The sequence below is a fragment of the Neophocaena asiaeorientalis genome, unplaced genomic scaffold, assembly GCF_003031525.2.
Source record: "Neophocaena asiaeorientalis asiaeorientalis breed wild unplaced genomic scaffold, Neophocaena_asiaeorientalis_V1.1 scaffold197, whole genome shotgun sequence".
Classification (NCBI taxonomy): domain Eukaryota; kingdom Metazoa; phylum Chordata; class Mammalia; order Artiodactyla; family Phocoenidae; genus Neophocaena; species Neophocaena asiaeorientalis.
In genome coordinates this window covers 7498793-7518411 of record NW_020174703.1, presented here as the reverse complement: position 1 = coordinate 7518411, position 19619 = coordinate 7498793, and positions in this window count along the sequence as shown.

Sequence of the window (19619 nt, the reverse complement as noted above, 5' to 3'; positions counted from 1 at the left end):
AGGAAAAAAATTGTGCCATTTGCAGAGACATGGATGGACCTAGAGACTGTCATATAGCATGAGGTAAGTCAGAAAGAGAAAAACAAATATTGTATTTTAATACATATATGTGGAATCTAGAAAAATGCTACAGATGAACCTATTTGCAAAGCAGAAGTAGAGACACAGCCATAGAGAACAAGTGTATGGACACCAAGGGGGGAAAGGCGGGTGAACTGGGAGATTGGAATTGACATATATACAATACTATGTATAAAATAAATAACTAATGAGAACCTACTGTATAGCACAGGGAACTCTACTCAATGCTTTGTGGTGACCTAAATGGGAAGGAAATCCAAAAAAAGAGGGGATATAAGTATACGTATAGCTGATTCACTTTGCGGTACAGCAGAAACTGACACAACATTGTAAAGCAACTATACTCCAATAAAAATTTAAAAAAAAGATTCAATGCACAATGACTCCGGAAACCACCCTCAACTATTATATGGCATTGCCTTCCAGAAAATGACCCTTACAACAGTACCTCAAATGGAAATTTGGAGATTACTTGGTAAATTTAATCAATATTGATTTATTCCTACATTCATTTATTAAATATTATTGAATGCTTACACGTGCCTGGTAGTGTCCAGGGGAGCTGAGGTAATGCAATCAGAAAGAATTATTTGCATAGAACTTACATTCTAGTGAAGGAAGTCAGAAGAAAATGAAATCTATAAGTGGAATACAGAGTATATTTACAATTAGTGCTATGGAGAAAAAGTAAAAGGAATGATAGGAAATTCTGGGGCGGAGGAGAGGGAGTTTTGAAATTTTAAATGGTCAGGGATATAAATCAGTCCATATAAATAAAGCTCGGGGGAAAAAAAACAACTTCATTTATGAACTACCACATCTACCTGTGTTTAATTTGTACTGCACTTTTTTTTTTTCTTTAGGCATTTCCCAAATAAAACAGATTTTCAGTGCATAAATTATTCTCTGGGAATAACTTGGACACTTTGAACAGACGCATTAACCTTTTCAGATGAATAAAGTTGGCTCTTAATACCCAAGAAAAGTAATTTATTAAACAGCACCCCTGTGACATGAGAAAAAGTGAATCTGTTCAAAACTGCTTTTACCTACTTTTGAGAAATAACTTTTGCAGAAACAATTCATCAAAATTTCATATTTCTTTAATTTTATTACCTTCATATGGGCTACTGTGTATGATACTCTTCTAGTTGGGAAGAAAAATAGAAAATTCAAACCAAAAATCATTTCTTCAAATATTTAATTGTATATAAGACATGCATTTTTTTTAGTAAACTAAAGCAAATTGTTTAATCATACAGATTTGCAAAAATATGGAATGGGCTCTTTGGCATCAGTGATCGCCCTAATCCTCTCATTCTCAGCCCTCCTGTGCATTTACTGACCTGCTTCTCTGCACAGACTTGCTATCCCCTACAGGGGGCTTAACCTCTTTCCTGGTGCTTCTGTATGACCCACCCAAGCCTGCTTCTCAGAAGAGTTCAGAAACAGTTCATTAAGCTTTAAATGACTGCAAATAGTTTGAAGAGTTCCCAGGCAAGGGGAGGAGAAGAAATGTACGTATTTTAATAGTGATCAAAATTTAAGTTGAAAGAATAAAGCCCTACTTCAACCTTCAAAGGAACCAATAGGACCCAGGTAAGATCTGGGGCAAAAAGGCACTGAAGTCGTATAGGTAGGCAGCTGTCTTGCTCAGTCAAGTCTCACGGTGTTACATGATCTTGCTTCTAGAAAAAGGACATATTAGCTCACCCTCCAAAATGACCAGTTTTACCGTGCTGGAGACAATGACTATTTAATGAAGAAATCTGTTTTTTGATCGGGTATCTACACTGAAGCTCTATGTTCTTTATTTCTGTGTTTGCACTGGGACATTAGAGGCAAATATATATTAAAATGAAAATATAAAACTTTCATCAGAAATATCCATTACTATGTACATACACATTCTTTAACATAGAATGTCCTTGTCTTGCTAAACAAAGAATAAAATACACCGTGTACTTTCAGAATAATGTCTCAAACAGAGAAGGAAACAGGTTTAGTCATCAAGAAAACATTCAGAAATTTTATGACTCTAAAGATATTGATGTATACTATGAGGAAATATGAATGCTAAAGGTTGTTTCTAAGATTAAAACCTACTCCAATTTTCTCTGACACAAAGTGAGTGCTCATTTATTTCCCTTTCCCCACATTTCTCACCTGTCTTTCTGTTGAGGGTTTTCTCAAGTAATCTATAGCATTTAAATGATCTACAGTGTTTAGTTTAGAACATTTATTCTAGCACCTTAGTTTTTGGGGTACTGACAGATTGAACTAAGTCACTCTAAAAGCTTTTTTAAATAATTTACCACGTTCATTTTCAAGATACGTGTACATTTTATTCTTCTGAAGTATCTTTGAAGATATGTTAGTACATTGACTTCCTTCATCCTTTCATGAAGTACAGTGATAACAAATTAATAATAAAGTGATAATTTATTTATCTTAAATGCCCATTTCGCTCTAATTAATTAAACAATTGACTCTTAGTGTGATCATTTCAGAATGAAAATATTTCTCAATAGAGATGACGTACAAAATACATATGAGCTGGCATAGCACAGGAATCAGCCAATCAAAAGAGACACCATGCTGACATATTCTGGCTGGATATCAACCCACCTCCAAAAAGTCAAAGGTTTTTGCATGGGTACCAATAACAATAAAGATAACTTCATACTTTGGTCAACTCTTACCTAAGAACACAAGAGCCCCTTTCTATTAGTACTCCACTATTTGATATTCCTTGGTTAATCCATTCATTTATTTATTCATTCCACAAATTTTTATGAGCAATTTCTAAGTATTAGACTCAGGGCACTCGGAATCAATCCAGTGATGAGCAAAACAAGCATGGTCCTTACCCTCACGGAGTTTAAAAACTAGAGAGAGGAAAAGTCATTAATAATGGCATACATTAAAATATACTTAAATATATACCTGGTAAGTGCTATGAAAGAAAATAAAGAGTGCCTCAGGAAACTATAATACGTATTGACAGGAGGATGTTTCTAACACATTCAGAGGGATAGCATTCTATTGAGCAGTTAGGATCTATAGCTAGCTCATATAGTCAAAATTACCCTGGAAATTCCCTAAATTGCCCGTCTCTATGTGGGATTCCTGAGTAATATAACAATATTTTGAATGAGTTTCCTCCTGATCACTTCTGTTGTCCCACAGCTCTTGATCCTTTTAGGAAGATGAAAATAGAGCCTATATTAAAAGAAAATTGCCTAATTCTGACTTCCAAACAGCCTTATTTTAACTCAAAGCAGAGAAAACTGCATAAAGATCCATGGTTTTTGACTACTAGAGACCAAGAAGATTTTGGTTCTCAAACATCTGGACTTTAAGAGCCAGAGTTGGAAGACTGAAGAGTTTGGAAGCCTAGAGTTGGTACTAAAGTCCACAGAGAAGGTGTGAGATATGACAGCCATGGTGGACACAGCAAGGGCAGTGATGCTACCTAAAGACCAAACAGATGATCATTCCCTACTAAGGCCAATTAGGACCACATGATGACAAATGGACAAAATACCCTCATCAATGCCAGGGCAATAAGTATTTTTTTAAGTAGCTAATGTATAGAATAATTACTACTTTTTATTTTATTTACATAATTTTTCCTTTTTTTTTTCTTTAGTTACTCCAACATCTTAATAGACTGATTCACCCATGTGGCCTATAGGCATATAGGTAGTGTATATAAGTCCATGCCACTCTCTCACTTCGTCCCAGCTTACCCTTCCCCCTCCCCGTGTCCTCAAGTCCATTCTCTATGTCTGTGTCTTTATTCCTGTCCTGACCCTAGGTTCTTCAGAAACATTTTTTTTTTTTTAGATTCCATATATATGTGTTAGCATACGGTATTTATTTTTCTCTTTCTGACTTACTTCACTCTGTATGACAGACTCTAGGTCCATCCACCTCACTACAAATAACTCAATTTCGTTTCTTTTTATGGCTGAGTAATATTCAATTGTATATATGTGCCACATCTTCTTTATCCATTCATCTGTCGATGGACACTTAGGTTGCTTCCATGTCCTGGCTACTGTAAATAGAGCTGCAATGAACATTGTGGTACATGACTCTTTTTGAATTATGGTTTTCTCAGGGTATATGCCCAGTAGTGGGATTGCTGGGTCGTATGGTAGTTCTATTTTTAGTTTCTTAAGGAGCCTCCATACTGTTCTCCATAGTGGCTATATCAATTTACATTCCCACCAACAGTGCAAGAGGGTTCCCTTTTCTCCACACCCTCTCCAGCATTTATTGTTTGTAGATTTTTTGATGATGGCCATTCTGACCGGTATGGGGTGATACCTCATTGTAGTTTTGATTTACATTTCTCTAATGATTAGTGATGTTGAGCATCCTTTCATGTGTTTGTTGGCAATCTGTATATCTTCTTTGGAGAAATGTCTATTTAGGTCTTCTGCCCATTTTTGTATGAAGACGAAAAGACAACCCTCAGAATGGGAGAAAATATTTGTAAATGAAGCAACTGACAAAGGATTAATCTCCAAAATATACAGGCAGCTCATGCGGCTCAATATCAAAAAAACAAACAACCCAATCTCCTTCATTTATGATTGCTCATTTCCTACCACACTGATCACGTTCCTCATCTTTCTATCCTTGAAACTTCCCAACTTCATGCAAATTTAAAGTTCCAGTCCCTATACTTCTCTTGTCATCAGATTTTCAGCTCTTCTCTCTCTCCTCACATCCAGACCCGTATTTCCAGCCTAAGTATTCCATATAGAAGTCCTATGTGTGTATCTGATGCAGTACACACAAACCTTAACTTTTCACCCAATCACATTTTTCTCCTGTATTTTTAGTCCTATGTTTCACTCAGTAACTCCAACTAGAGTTTTAATAGTTATTTGCAATTCTACTGTTCCTACCCCTCACATAGATGCCAAAGGCTTCACTCCTGTTATTTGCAACTTTACTGGAATCTTTATTTAAGCTCCTCATCAATTCCTCAATCTGACTCCAAACATTCCCTATTAGTTTACTTTACCTCTTCCTTATCCACCCCCACCTCACACAATATGGTCTAGCATACGCTCTTATCACAACTTCCAGAACATGTCATGCTTTTGTTTGTTTTCTTTTTCTCATATGCAGTCTCTTCTGCTCAAATGCTCTTTTTCCCCAGGAATATGTCTCCTTTGTGGAGACTTTTCTGATTCTGGCTCCCTCCTGAATTATTTCCACTTCCAAGTTGCTTCAAACAGATTTGGTAACCTGCTAAGTATTTACAATTTGCTGCCATCTGTATTTTGACACTGGCACCAGGTTTAAACTAAAGTCAAGCACATCTTTTGCTCCAGAGCTGCTAATAATCCATGACATAGACTGCTCTTCTTGATTTTTTCAGTTGAAGAAACTGATTCTCCTTGCTTTTTTTTTTTCCCCAACTCTAACACTGACCCCTTACCATTCTAGTAGAAAGGATTTTTTTGTTTGTTTGTATTAATTTTGTGGCTGGAACTCAGGCCTACTTGAAATGTGATAACTGTGCCCACTAAGATCAGGAGAATGGCAAACCTGAATGAGCCAATGGAGTCGTATGAGGCCCCATGGGGTAGGCTGGAGCCACCTGGATTTATTTCTACCCATTCAAACACCTGCTTGTATTATGATAGCTGGTTTTTAGGAGATCAAAGGAGCTGGTGTGGAAATGTTGTTTCTATGACTGTGCAGCACACAAACATTATTTAAATGTTCCCTCAACATGCGCATATATCCAAAGCCCACTGGAGCATCAGACGACAATAGGAGCTGGTACCATGCCCACATTGTTAGCCTTGCTCCATTATGATGGAAATAACCGGCAAGGCAGAGACAGATAGCAAGGAAAGAGGTAAGGTGCACTGTGGCACAGGAGACACAGTGCCTGTAACATAATATTTGAATTTCCAATTTTGTCTTGAAAAAGCAAATCAATCTGACCATGGCTCTACAATCTCCATGGCTGCAGGTGATTTGTCAAAAAGCTCCTCTTCTATCTCTATGGAGATAGACAGACCTCTAAGGCCACATGAGATCTTAGCATTGAGATTAATCCCCCATGTGTGGAAGGCAGAAATGGGTAAAATAATCAATGTGCATGGCTAGCAGGTTGAATGCCAGAGGCCAAAGGGTAAATGATGCCAGCAAGCAGCAATGCTTCTGGTCATTCTCCTCCCAGGATCCTGTTCCTGAAAGCATATTGTGAGTGTACTTCATGGGATGATTTTTGTAACATTCATTTATCAAATATTTTATACTATTCAAAGGACTTTGATATGTATCCATTTATTTAGAACTTACATCTCTCCTGTAACGTCACAAAGCATTAGAACTGGAAAATTCCTTAGAGATCATTTCTCCAACATCTGCATTTACTAAAACCCAAAGAGATCTTAGATTGCCTAAAATCCTATGAGTAGTTAGTAATACTGGATCCTACACCTGCTGATTATTCACTCTGTAGCTTCTCCCATAACTCTAAGGAGCCACCTAGGCAAGAATTTGTTCATCAGATACTTTATCAATTTTTATCATTTATTTGTTTATATAATTACTATTGATAACCATTATTTAATAGTTATTAAACATTATTTACCAATATTACCTTTAAATTCTCACTGCAAACTTATAAGTATTATAATTGTCCCCATTTTACAGGTGAAGAAATTGAAGTACAGGATAGTTAGATAGCTTACTTTAGGCCACTCACCTGGGAGATGGTAGAGACGGCATCTGAACCCAGATTATCTGGCTACAGAATCTGTGCTCTTAAACCTGCACTATACTATCTCCCTACCATCCCTTTCCATACATGAAACATGAGGAGTTAGGAGAAGGGGGATGAAGAGAATATTGACTATGACTGAATAGTTATGACTGAATAGTTAACACCAAAGCAACTAAATTTTAAACCAGAGTTATCTTGAAATGGCAGGATTAAGTGTTCCCTGCCATGGACAAAAATCAGTCTCTTGCATAATTTGAGTTCACTTAAAGAGAAAGAACAAATCTTCATTTGAATGTATCCAAGATGCAAACTAATTTTAAATACAAAACCTTGTACAGAGATGTACATTTTCCATGAGCTGTTCACAGCCAGGTTTTCTTCTCACAATTGAATAGATTAGTATCTTTGGAGATGAGATCTATATTATCAAGGTTACATTCTCAGATGCTGAGGCCACAATGGACTCAAACACAGTCTTGAGATGTGAAGGGTCCATGTAGATATTATTTTCTCATAGTTTTGTTTTACTTTCTTTCTCCATCCATCCATCTATCTGTTGTTGTCGTGATGGTGATTGTTGAATCATTTGGTATTAAGTTTCAGACATTTTGGCCCTTAATATTTCAGCACACATCTCATAAGAAAAAATGGATCATCTCTACATAACCACAATACCATTACCAAACTTAAGAAAATTACAATTAACTCATAATAGCATCCAATATCAATTCAATATTCAATTTTCCCCAATTCACCAAAAGTATATTTTATACCTGTTTTTATTCCTTAATCTGGGATCCAAAAAAAGAGACCAGAAAGTTAAAACAAATAAATGCAAAGGTTTATTCTTTGCATTTAAGGTGCGACAGCCCTTTAGTCTCTTGTAATACAGAAAATCTGAGCACTTTACGTTGGTAAGAATTCTATGGTCCCACCAGACCAAAAGAATGTGAGAAAATGCAAGATTCTGTCAAGATCAGAAATATTTAAAGCTAGATGAAATTCATTCAAATATCTTGAGTCCATAAATACAAAATTTAATCAAATATTAAGAGCTGCATGACTGCGATTACAGAGAGAAAAACTGAGTTAACATGTAACATGAATCTAAAGAACATTAGAAATGTGGATTATATGGTCTGGAAAAGTCATGTGGGCTATAACAATTCTTCTCTAATTTATCAAGTCCTTGTATAGGCTGTAAATAAGGTTATGTTGCATGATGATTACTAATAAGAATCTACCCATTGTCCCAGTCAAAACCTCTGGCTAATAAGCAATTGCAGTTAGCTTAGAAGATAAGTGCTTTCCATCTATCAGCAACTATTAACCCCACAATTATGTAGGCATAGACGTTTTAAAGATAATCAAAAACTAGAGAATCATTTTTCATGTTACAGAATCTATGCATGCTGGTATTCTTAGTAATTCAAATGTGTTAGAGAATGTGACCTACTTAACTAACAGTTTTGTCCTTTTATTTTGATTTGAGATGTGTAACTGAGTAAACAATTTAGACTTTTAAGGTAAAATTGACATGATTATATATATTATTGAGATAGTTAAGAAAATGTAAGATTGAACAAATTTTAAAATCTATTTTTAAGGGCTAGTTAAATAATTTATAGATGGATTATTATAGCAGATAATTAAACTCCTTCAAACATATTAAATTGCCTTTTATAAAAATTTATTATATTCAATTTCCTATTCTGTACGTCAATTAACTACTTGCATATAAAATCAAATATTTCTCAAAAACCTGTTAAAAAATGACTATCATAGTCTGCTTAGACTTACAGATAAATAGTCAGAATTTGAGCTTAAAACCTTCAAAAATAGTTAGGTTTGGTCATTTATAGTTTTAATTTAATGTTGATCCTTAAAAAATTCAGAAGATATTTTTCAATTACTCAAAACAGAACAACAGGAAAACCTCTCGCTAAACACAGAGTAAATGGTTATTTTGCTTCAGAAGCCATAATAAAAGCTGAGCTAGAATCACACCTTTAAATGCTAAAATCATATACCACACTTTGAGATGCTTACACTCAGAGTTACAGGGGAACTAAGATCAAGTGTAGGATACCAGTTTGATGTTGTCTATCTCACGCTTACATAAAGTCATAAATAAATTCATTGACTGGAATAACAGGAAGACTGAACATGCTATTTAAATTAATTGTGTTTCTCTTTTTTGTCCAAGATTACATAGTTGAATTTGTTGATGATAAATGCCAGTTTGATGTAACTTCACTGAATGCACAGAATATGCATTTCTGAATATGTGTTTCTGCCCTCTAAAAGTTTTTAATCAAAAGGCAAACACTTCAGCTTCATAATTACATTATCAACATTAAAACTTCTAGAGGTTAATTTATGGAGAATATGTTTATGACCTTGGGATAATGAAAGATTTCTTAGGAAAAAACATTGTTGTATCATCATAACTTATAGGCTGGGCCTCCCAACAACTTCCTTCTAGAGGCTTACTGAGATATTTTTGTTTTCATGTTGCCCATTAATTCATATAATGTGACATTTATGCAACACACACTAACATACCTTTGCATAAATATAATCACAGGCTTGGGCTCTGGTTCCCATTTCGTCACTAATTGTCTGTGTTCTTGGGGAAGTCACATAATGTGCCTTACCCTCAGTTACCTCATGTGTGAAATGAAATGTTTGGCTAGAAATGACTGAGATGACTTCCAGATATAAAGAGCCAGTGAATGCATGATGTTTTAACAACTGTAGCAGAATATAGTGATAACTTTCCCAGAGACTTCTTTCTAAAATCACCTCCCTTATCAGAATTTAGGTTTTACTATATCAGGAAGATTTAGAGATCTTCTACTGCTTTTTTAACTTTGTCTATGACAATCAATTAGGTGGCAAATGTTGCATCTAGAACACCCTCATATCTATCTCGTCATTTTTATAAGAAATAAAACCTGTAAGAGGTCTCACAGCCTAATCTCAATAGTGTTAAAAACAAAATGGCAATAGCCCTTTCACTTTTAGAGCAGCTCTGTCCTTCCACAGACAAAAATGGTAAAATTAAAATTACATGAAAAAATATAAATAAGTTGTTATTGGTTTTATACTTTTATTTATTTCTCCTTGCATCTATGTTTGTTTGTTTCTCAAAGGTCTCAAGAGCCTTTAGGAAGCAATAATCACAAAATAAAATAGGCTGCTCTTCAGACTACTTTGGTAAATAGTCTATCAAGAACAGTATGAAAACCAGAGCTCATCATAACATAAATGTCTCTGACCCAAAGAATTACACAAAAGGTGTCACCCAGTAATACATACTTAACTGCTAAGTGAATTTCAAAAGGTGTTTAGTTTGGTCCATTCATCAGATGACTCCATGAAAAAGATAAAATAGAAATGGTATTTGAAGAAAAGTAGGGATTAGATCTTTCAAAAAGTTAAATAATCTCATTTTCTCCTACATGCAATATTTGAAAATCTATACAAATTAACTGTCTTCACTAAACACAAATCAAAGCAATGGAACAAAGAACAGTTTTGTTTTCAAGCTATCTGCACACCCCTTGAGGGTTTTACTGACCCCCCTAGGAGGATGCTATAACCCACAGGCTATGCTGAAAATCATGGGTTTAGATTAGAAAAACCTTTTTAAATAACTATTGTGCTAGTATATCAGTTTAGTGGGTCAAGAATAACATTTCTCATGAAATAGAATAGTATGGGATAGTATAGGATGTAATGGAATAGATTATTTTTGTAAAATGTTTATGTGCTATACATGTATGGATGGATGTGTGTCTACTAGATCACAATGTAAAATATCAGACTGTGAGTTATAGTCAAAAATTTGAAACCCACCAGTTTAGAATAAGGTAGAAACATGGTACATATGAGCTAAATGTCCCTACCCACAAACAAGTTTTGACTGGCCCCACAAAAGAAGCAAGCAAAAGGTTAATAATAATATAATCTATGGCTAAAGAACAGGGAGTGGGCCAGAGGAAGATCAAACTCCTAGACCTGCTTCATTGCACCACACTCACTAGCCACGTGAACCAACTCATCATAGAGATGAGCAGCACAAAATAAGACAATTTAAAAGTATCAATATAAATATCACCGTTCAAAACTTCATGTTCAAATCTCTAGTTATCTCTCTGCTACATGAGTGAGATTCACACAGTCTGTGGATTTTATATAAGAAATCATAGACTATTTCCCTCTTGCTCTGTTACACTATCAGAAAGCTACTCTTTGAAAGTAGATGTATGCTAAAAAAAATTAAAAGATCATTTTAACTTTTAATGGAAATAAGAAGGTGTGTTTAAATTGAAAAAATCTAAAAAAGAAGTCATTTCAAAGCCAAATAAAAAATGTGGGGTTAATATTTTGTATCCATGGCAGAGTTGTCTGAGTTAATGTGAGGAGTTTCAAGAAATACAGAAACACAAATCTCTCCCTCCAGCGATTCTAATGAGTAAGTATCCAGGGTTGAGAACCACTGAGACAGAAGAATAAGGTTTTGCTACAGCTGAGATTCCATTTATAGTTGTCTTTTTTTCATTGGTAAGCAGATTTTTTTTTTCCTTCACCATGGCTACACAACATGAGTCTGAAAATAGAACCTCCAAGGAAGGACAATGCTACCTGAATCTACAACATGGCAGCTTCTGTCCACAAAAGTCAGCCAATCAGCAACATAACACATTTATAAAACTACAGAAAATGAGTTAAGGCTAAGTTTTTGTTGCTTTGATATAGTTCTGACAAATAAAGTGAAAGATATTGAATCAGAAGCAAAACATTTATAGGAAAAGAAGTAAGGAATTTTCTTTCCTACTGAAAGACTATATCCTCTTGTGTCTCTTCTCTGGTCAAATGAAGTAGGATTTTACTTTCCCTTAAATAATCATGACACTTCACACCATGGCTGATGAGTCCTACAAATAGGCTGCTTCATCTTATGTCCCTGCTCAAAATCTTTCATCATTTCTAACACCTTCCAGGAGAAAACCCAACTCTACATGACATAGTAAGAAAAAGCTCCCAAGATGAGATTCCTACTTACCCATCCAAACTCCCACCCACAACCTACACACTATACTTTGTATGGTTCCCAAAGATAAGAAGTTATTTTACACATCCATGCCTTTGCTCACTTTACTGACTTTGTCTGGAAAGCTCTTCTCTCCAACTCCACCCTCTCCCTACAGGAACATCTCTCCATTCAGCCTTTCAAGAATCAGCTCAAGCACAGCTCTTCTTTGAAAATATTCCTCTATCAAGACAACTGTTCTTGTTTGTTGAGATATTAAATTGACCACTGACTCTTCTGTGTTCCCACCAGAGTCTGTGCATCATTCTATAATAACAGTTCTAAAAATGTTTTACACTTAGATCAAGGTTTATCAAAGTCAGCACTACCGACATTTTAGACTGAATAAATTCTTTGCTGTAGGATTTTTTTTTTTTTTTTTTTTTTTTTGAGGTTTTTTTTTTTTTTTTTTTTTTTTTTGCGCTACACGGGCCTCCCACTGTTGTGGCCTCTCCCATTGTGGAGCACAGGCTCCGGACGCGCAGGCTCAGCGGCCATGGCTCACGGGCCCAGTCGCTCCACGGCACGTGGGATCTTCCCGGGGCATGAACCTGTGTTCCCTGCATTAGCAGGTAGACTCTCAACCACTGCACCACCAGGGAAGCCCTGCTGTAGGATATTTTAACAGCATTGTAAGATGTTTAATAGCATCCTTGGCTTCTACCCACTATGTGCCAGAAGAACTCCGCCTCAAGTCATGACCACTTCCTATCTCCAGATACTGCCAAATGTCTCCTGCAGTCAAAACCACCCCAGTTGACTAAGATGTGCATCTTTGTTCTCCCCTAATAACCTGTAAGTTTCATGAAAGCAAGAATGTTATTTTCACCTTTGTATTTAGGACTTAGCATAGTGCCAGGTCCACTGTAGATTCTCAAGATATGTTTGTTAAAGGAATGATTATCTTGTTACAAAAGGGATACTAACACACTATCAAAATGTAGAAGATCAAGCATATCGACATCTATCCTGATCATGATAATGCTTTGGATTTTTTTAAGGATTACATCACTATTGAAATTAAAAATTTCAATATCATCAAAACATCACTTAAAATCCTCAAATCCATCCACCCATCACTAGAAATCATTTGTATTGACTTTTATGTGGTTTTAATACAAACGAAAATGAGATTTGGGGTCTAGAACTCGACTTGAAATTATACCTACGTATATAAAACTCTCGGAGTAAAAATTGCTTGAATATAATTGGTTAAGTGATTCTGTTTTTTAAAAAATGCTCAGCTAGTATTTTTATGTTCTCTGAATAGCTTTAATTAATTACTTCACTTTTTAAAAAACGTTCAGGGAGTATTTTTATGCCCTGTAAATAATATTTTCAATTTAAAAAATTTTTACAAACTAAACCCCATCAAAGTTAAAAATAGTCCCTTCCTAAGTCTACTTTCACTCCAGTAACATTGATGGAACACATTTCTATGATAGAATTGATAAAGCAAGGAATTTTAGAAGCTGGAAATACATTACTTTACTTTTAAATACTTATTCTAAAGAAGTTCCTAAATAGAATTGCTGTGCCAGAATTCAAATATGTGAGCCCAAATATGCATAATACACAAATACACATAAGTTTTTTAAATGTATATATTCTATGGATAATGATTTAAAATCTCTAGAAGATTGTTTTAAAAGCTATCAATTATTTTAACTTCTTATATCCAAATTATTATTAATTACATTTAAAATAGAAAGAAAAGTTAGCCATGAATTCTTTCCAATTTCATAATATATCTTATCTAGAGATAAATTATTTAATTTGAAAGTACAATTCATGTAATGTACAAAAGATTTTCATTAATGATGGTGTGTTCAAAAAGAGACAGTGTGGTTATATGACCTCTGGCTATTTATCAGATAAGCATATTTGAGCAAATATCGTGTTTTAAATTCTAACTATTTGACAATAAGTGGTCTTCATTCTTTCTTATTTTCTCTAATGATGTAATTTCATATTAAATGACTATAATGTTATTGAAAGTTTAAAGTCAACCTTATTTTATAGAGAATCTTAACTTTGCAAATAAAGCCACCGACGTTTTCATTTGGTCTCATTTGGTCTCAGTTCCTTTTAACCAAACTAAAAATACCTTGTGTATTCAGCATCCGAATTTTTCACGCTCACAGCAACAGAAATAACAAAACGTCATATTAATCTATCTTTAACGTCATTGTTTTTGAGGCTTAGCAACTGCTTTTTTTCTTCTTCTTCAAAGTTTGGCTCTCTATATTCTAAATGATTTTTGGTCACTTTAAAAAAATCCGTAAATATCCAAGTATATAATTCTGGTTTTTATATTTTTTGAGATACTAGTACATATAACCCACTGCGAGTTCTAGAAAACTAATACTTTAAACCAGGGCTCAGTAAACTATGGCCTACAGGCTGAATTCTACCTATCACCTATTTTTGTATGGATCAGGAGCAAAAGCAGTTTTCACATTTTTTAGATGGTTGCAAAAAGTCAAAAGAAGAATAACATTTCATGAAAAGCCAAAATTATATAAAATTCAAAAATTCCAGTGTCAGGAATTCCCTGGTGGTCCAGTGGTTAGGACTCTGTGTTTCCACTGCAGGGGCACAGGTTCAATCCCTGGTCAGGGAACTAAGATTTTGCAAGCCACTGTGAGGCGTGGCCAAAGAAAACCAAAACCAAAACCAAAACCAAAAACTAAAAAATAAACCAAAAAAAGTCCAGTGTCTACAAATGAAATGTTATTGAAACATAGCCACACTCAATTGTGCACATATTTTTCTAAGGCCACTTTTGAGCTACAATGGCAAAGAGAAGTAGTCATTACAGAGACCCCAAAAGACTGAAATATTTACTATCTGCCGTTTACAGAGAAGTTTGCAGACCCTGCTTTAAACAATTAGTATATGACTATCAGACACACAACATGTAAATCTGGTGAATAGGACACAGTCCATTTCTGAGGGAATTTCTTTCAGCCAGTATCATTTTCTCAATAACATATTTTTCTATAAACCTTGGTAAAGGCCATTGGTTATTAGCAATAAAATACTTACTATGATATTCTTAAAATATTTGGAAAAGTACTATTGAACTAGTTGAATTGATCATTTACTCTTTTGAGGTGTTCCTTTCTTCACCTCACCATTGAAGTCTTGAGAGTTTGGAATTCCTAAAAGTTCCCAGTTGAAATCAAAGTAGACATCTAATAACAATCATCAATGACTCTGAATCTGTAAAACTCAGCCTAATGTCTACTTTACCATATCTTAGTAAAGCTGTTATGCCTGGCTCCTAGCTATACCATTTTGTAATGAAGACAAAACACAGCAAACCAGATCAAGTTTAATTTATAGTCTTAACCCAGTTTACATTCCATCTTAAATACGGGAAGAAAAAAAAAAAAGCCCACGAATTTGGTAAATGAACCAAAAAACTGAATTCCTTGCAAGCAAACATTGCTAATAGGTGTTTAAATGATACAAAAGATTATCATTCTCTACCAGTGAACTTAATACTATTCAAGCTTTTGAAAAAGCTACAAAAACATGAATTGTCAGTAATTCTGTTTGATGCCTTAACTAAATAGATAATATTCTGAGCATCTGCTCATGGTTCAAAAGTTACCTTTAAAATAAGATTTCCTAGCAGAAAAATTCAACTTTTATTGCCTCTGCACATTACTATAGCCCTTCTTTTAAAGGGGGGAAAAAAGCTTTAAAAGTCTTGAAAGGAATGTAGATTTAATATTTTGCATGATTTCGATACTATATTATGTGACTATTTAACTATATTTTATTTTGAGGATATTTCTGAAAATCTCTAAAATGAATGGACATAGAGCATATTTCTAGGTTTTTATATTTTGCTAAGCATTATAACAATCAGTGAAGAAAAATCAAAATTCATTTAGGGACATTTAAAAATAAGTAGGAGCAATGGTTCAAATAGTAGTTCTAATATGTGCCTCAGAAGAAAGCTAGTAACTGAAAAATAAAATAATAAAGAGATATTTTCTATTATGTATTAATATTAGGTTTTTAACTGAATTCAACTCCTTTGTTGTTACTACCAAACTTATTTAAACTGACAGTTTAGAATTGTTTTTCTTTGGCCCCTAAAACAAATTATAAGAAGCCAATTTAGAGCAGCAAAATAAATAATGTCACACTCCCGAGAACCAAAAAGATTATTATCTCCAACACATGAACCTAAGAAGTGAGGTCTTTTTCTTAACACCACAAACAACTGGTTTTACCAAAGGCAATCTTGGAAAGAAGGAGCCTTAGAGATCACCCAAGAAATGGAAATCACAACGTTTCCTCTAAGTCATGGATGACTTCTCCCAAGTTGTGTGAGATTCCATGTCAATTCAAACAATACGAGGCTCATCATTAAAATAATTTTCATTTAAAAGAAAAATAGATCATAATTATCTTCAATTATCATATAATCTCTGTAATTAGAGATGATGCCATATTCAGCCAGCTTTTCTGGTATGGTAGAACCCTGATAAGAAATCTCAAATATAAATGCCTGTTTGCTTCCACTAATGGAATATTTGTGGGCTGAAGCTGACTGGTGACAGACCGTGGATGGGACTGGAGTCTGGAATACAATGGTGTGGCAAACCTGTACAACATTTGACCCTCAAGCTCTATGCTTAGAATTGAAGAAACCGCCCAAAGAGTCAGTTCTTTCTCCAAATCTAATCAAAGTATTTCAGATGGGACTACAATTCACAAAATAAAATTTTGTTTCCACCTTTCTGTTTCCAAATATGGGAAGATGTTTTTCACTTTCTTTTGCTACATTTTAATTGCCAGCCCAACCGTTACCCATCACTGGAACCATACCACCAGAAAAGTTTTACTGGAGGCTGCCTTATGTCGTAAACACGTTATTAAATTAAAATGAATTTTCCATGATTACTAAAAAGGGAGCATTTGTAGTCACATTAGGTGGCTTCAGTGCTGGGCACTTACCCAAGTCCCTGGTTCTGTGGAGTCAGCTGTCCTCCATGTGCCCGGCTCTGCCGCGTGTGACTGAATGTTGGCCTTACCACACTTTTTCAGAAAAGATTTGATCCTTCAAATAGGAGGTGAGTTGCTCATTATGAGAAGTCTAAAAAAAAAAAACTGGATTTTAGACAAGCAAATGCTTCCACAGGTCCCAGAAGTTTTTGCAAGATTAATCATCACCAACATGAAACTTGAGCTCATCTTTTATAGACTTTTGTTTCCTTCCAACTACATCTCTTTCAATTTTCATTTCATTCCCTTACTCTTTTTTTTTTCCCTACCTGCTTTTGATCTTCTATTTTACACTGTACAGAAGTCTTGAGTGGTATGTGTGAAGCGAGCCATCGTCAGCCTGCTGGTCTAGAAAAAAATCATAAAGTAAGAAACAAGGCCTGAGATTGGATTGGGAATTAATCTGCATGGTTATCAATGTCCTGTTGTGCTTCATGAAAGATGCCTGGTCTTTTCAATACTGCATTTCATGTAGCGATGAAAATGGGATATGGAATATCATCGTGAAAACTAGTTTGATTGGGATAATAATGACTAAGAAGCCATCAATGCGAAAAACCTAACAGGACCCAATTGTGAAGAATGAGCTAGACACTGAACCTGCTTCACAATCTCTGCTTTTGTTTAGAGACTTCCACCAGGCTTTGGAGCCTTGGAATGGGTTTGGATGTCATCTAAGCATTCCACCCCAAAAGCTATTATCATTTCTCATTGAGAAGAAAAGTGGGAAGCTGGGATTTGGGTGCCACAGGAAAAGGCTTTTGAGATACTCTGACCACAGTAAAGCTTTGCTTCATGCACTACTGTGCTTAGGGATGACTGTGAGGAAGCTTGGAGCCCATTGTATAGATTTATGTTAATCCATCAGCTGTTTAATAGTAATTGCTATCCTGAAAAAGGACATTATTTTATCAGTAATACCACTAGCTGATACCTTTATAAAATTTCATTTTATTCAATTGGCTTAGGGTACTTTAACAACATTTAAGTTCTCAATTGCTTCTGTGATAGAGGCAAGTTGCCTATGGCTACTGTGAACTGAGATTAAAATCCAAGAGTTCAGCCTTTTAAGATTTCTTTCCCCTGAACCAAACTCTTTCCCTAAATGGTAAGTGAATTGAAAGCTAATATAACTACTAAAAAATAATAGACAGAGGCTATTCACATTGCCTTCTATCTCCTGTTTAGTATTGAAAGGGAGTTTGGTACTTTCTACACCAGACAAATTCAGGTTCATGTTTTTCAGGGAAGTGTCAGTTCCATAAACAAGCATAGTTATAATACCATTCTCCTCCTGAGTAAATATGAGATACATGAATCTACCAACTTCTTGAATACCATCAATATAAAACTCTTTATATTTTCTTGATTAAAAACATAAAAACAATTCTAGGAAACCTCTTTTTAGGCCTTCCTAATAATGCTGACAGAACTGCAGCAGCATTCTCCAGAGGCTGTTTTACTCCATAATGAAGCTTTTGAGTGAGATGTTTTCAAGCGATGTTTCAGGTTTTACTTTGAACACATCTCTGCCATGTTCTCCACCATTTTAAAAGTTAAATAAAAATGCAACAGCTTCAAGTAGCAATTAATAAATTCTGTCATTTACATAAAAAAATCAGCAGCTTCTATCCTATGAGAAAATGAACATTTCATAAATATTGAATACCATTACACACATACCCTACAAGTTGGTTAGCTAAAAAGAGAGAAATTCCATTAGAGGCTTTCGCAAGGAAAATATAAAATAGTTGAGATAAAGTAGCTGACAGTATGAGTTACTACTTTGCTTTAAAAATGTAGTGAACAGCAATTCCACAAACTTCCAAGGGAAAATTGTATCAGCTATCTGAAAACTCTGAGCCCCTTTATTACGAGGATTTCTTGTCTTATAGGCTGTGTGACTTGGTTGAATAGTGATTAGTTGTATATGCAACATATGCTTGCATCAGAGAATAATTTAGCCACATAAAATATTCATCAGTATCTGATAGCATCAGAAGTGGAAATCTGACAGTCATCCTGTCCAGAAAAGGATGTTTCATAATCAGAAGAAGTGACCAGTGCCCTTTAGTACCTAAAAAAGACTGAATTTAGACTAGGAAGGCACCCTGACTTCTGTTTTCTCAAACTAGATGGCTCACTCCCAACTTCCTTTAAAAATCATATAACTAAAACCTCAATGACTGAATTCCTCCAGCTAGAAAATGAAAGTAAAAAGCCCTCCTTGTCACATGGAGCAATAATAGAGCATAGTTAATAAGTCGGTATTTTAGGATCTTGCTTACAGGAGAGTTATGTTCTTTCTGTCATTTAATAAAAGTATCTTTCTGGTGTGGGACATGAAGGTGAGATTTTTGACTTTTTATTATTAGAGTCAAACCTAGAATGATGGAAGTTGACATTTGCCAGCACTCTGTGTATTGGGGAAGGGATAAAGGTTGATTTCCACTGTAGTCTCACAGTTGTTTCTCAGTGATGGAACTGCTTCCAGGGCTCAGTCTTTGCCCTCTTCACTTCACTATGTACAACTGCGTCCTGAATGACTCCATCTTATCCAGTTTTAAAGCACTTATTTTCTAACATACTGCATAACTTATTTATGTCTTCTGCCTCCAGACACATACCTGAATGTAATCCCTACCATAGGTT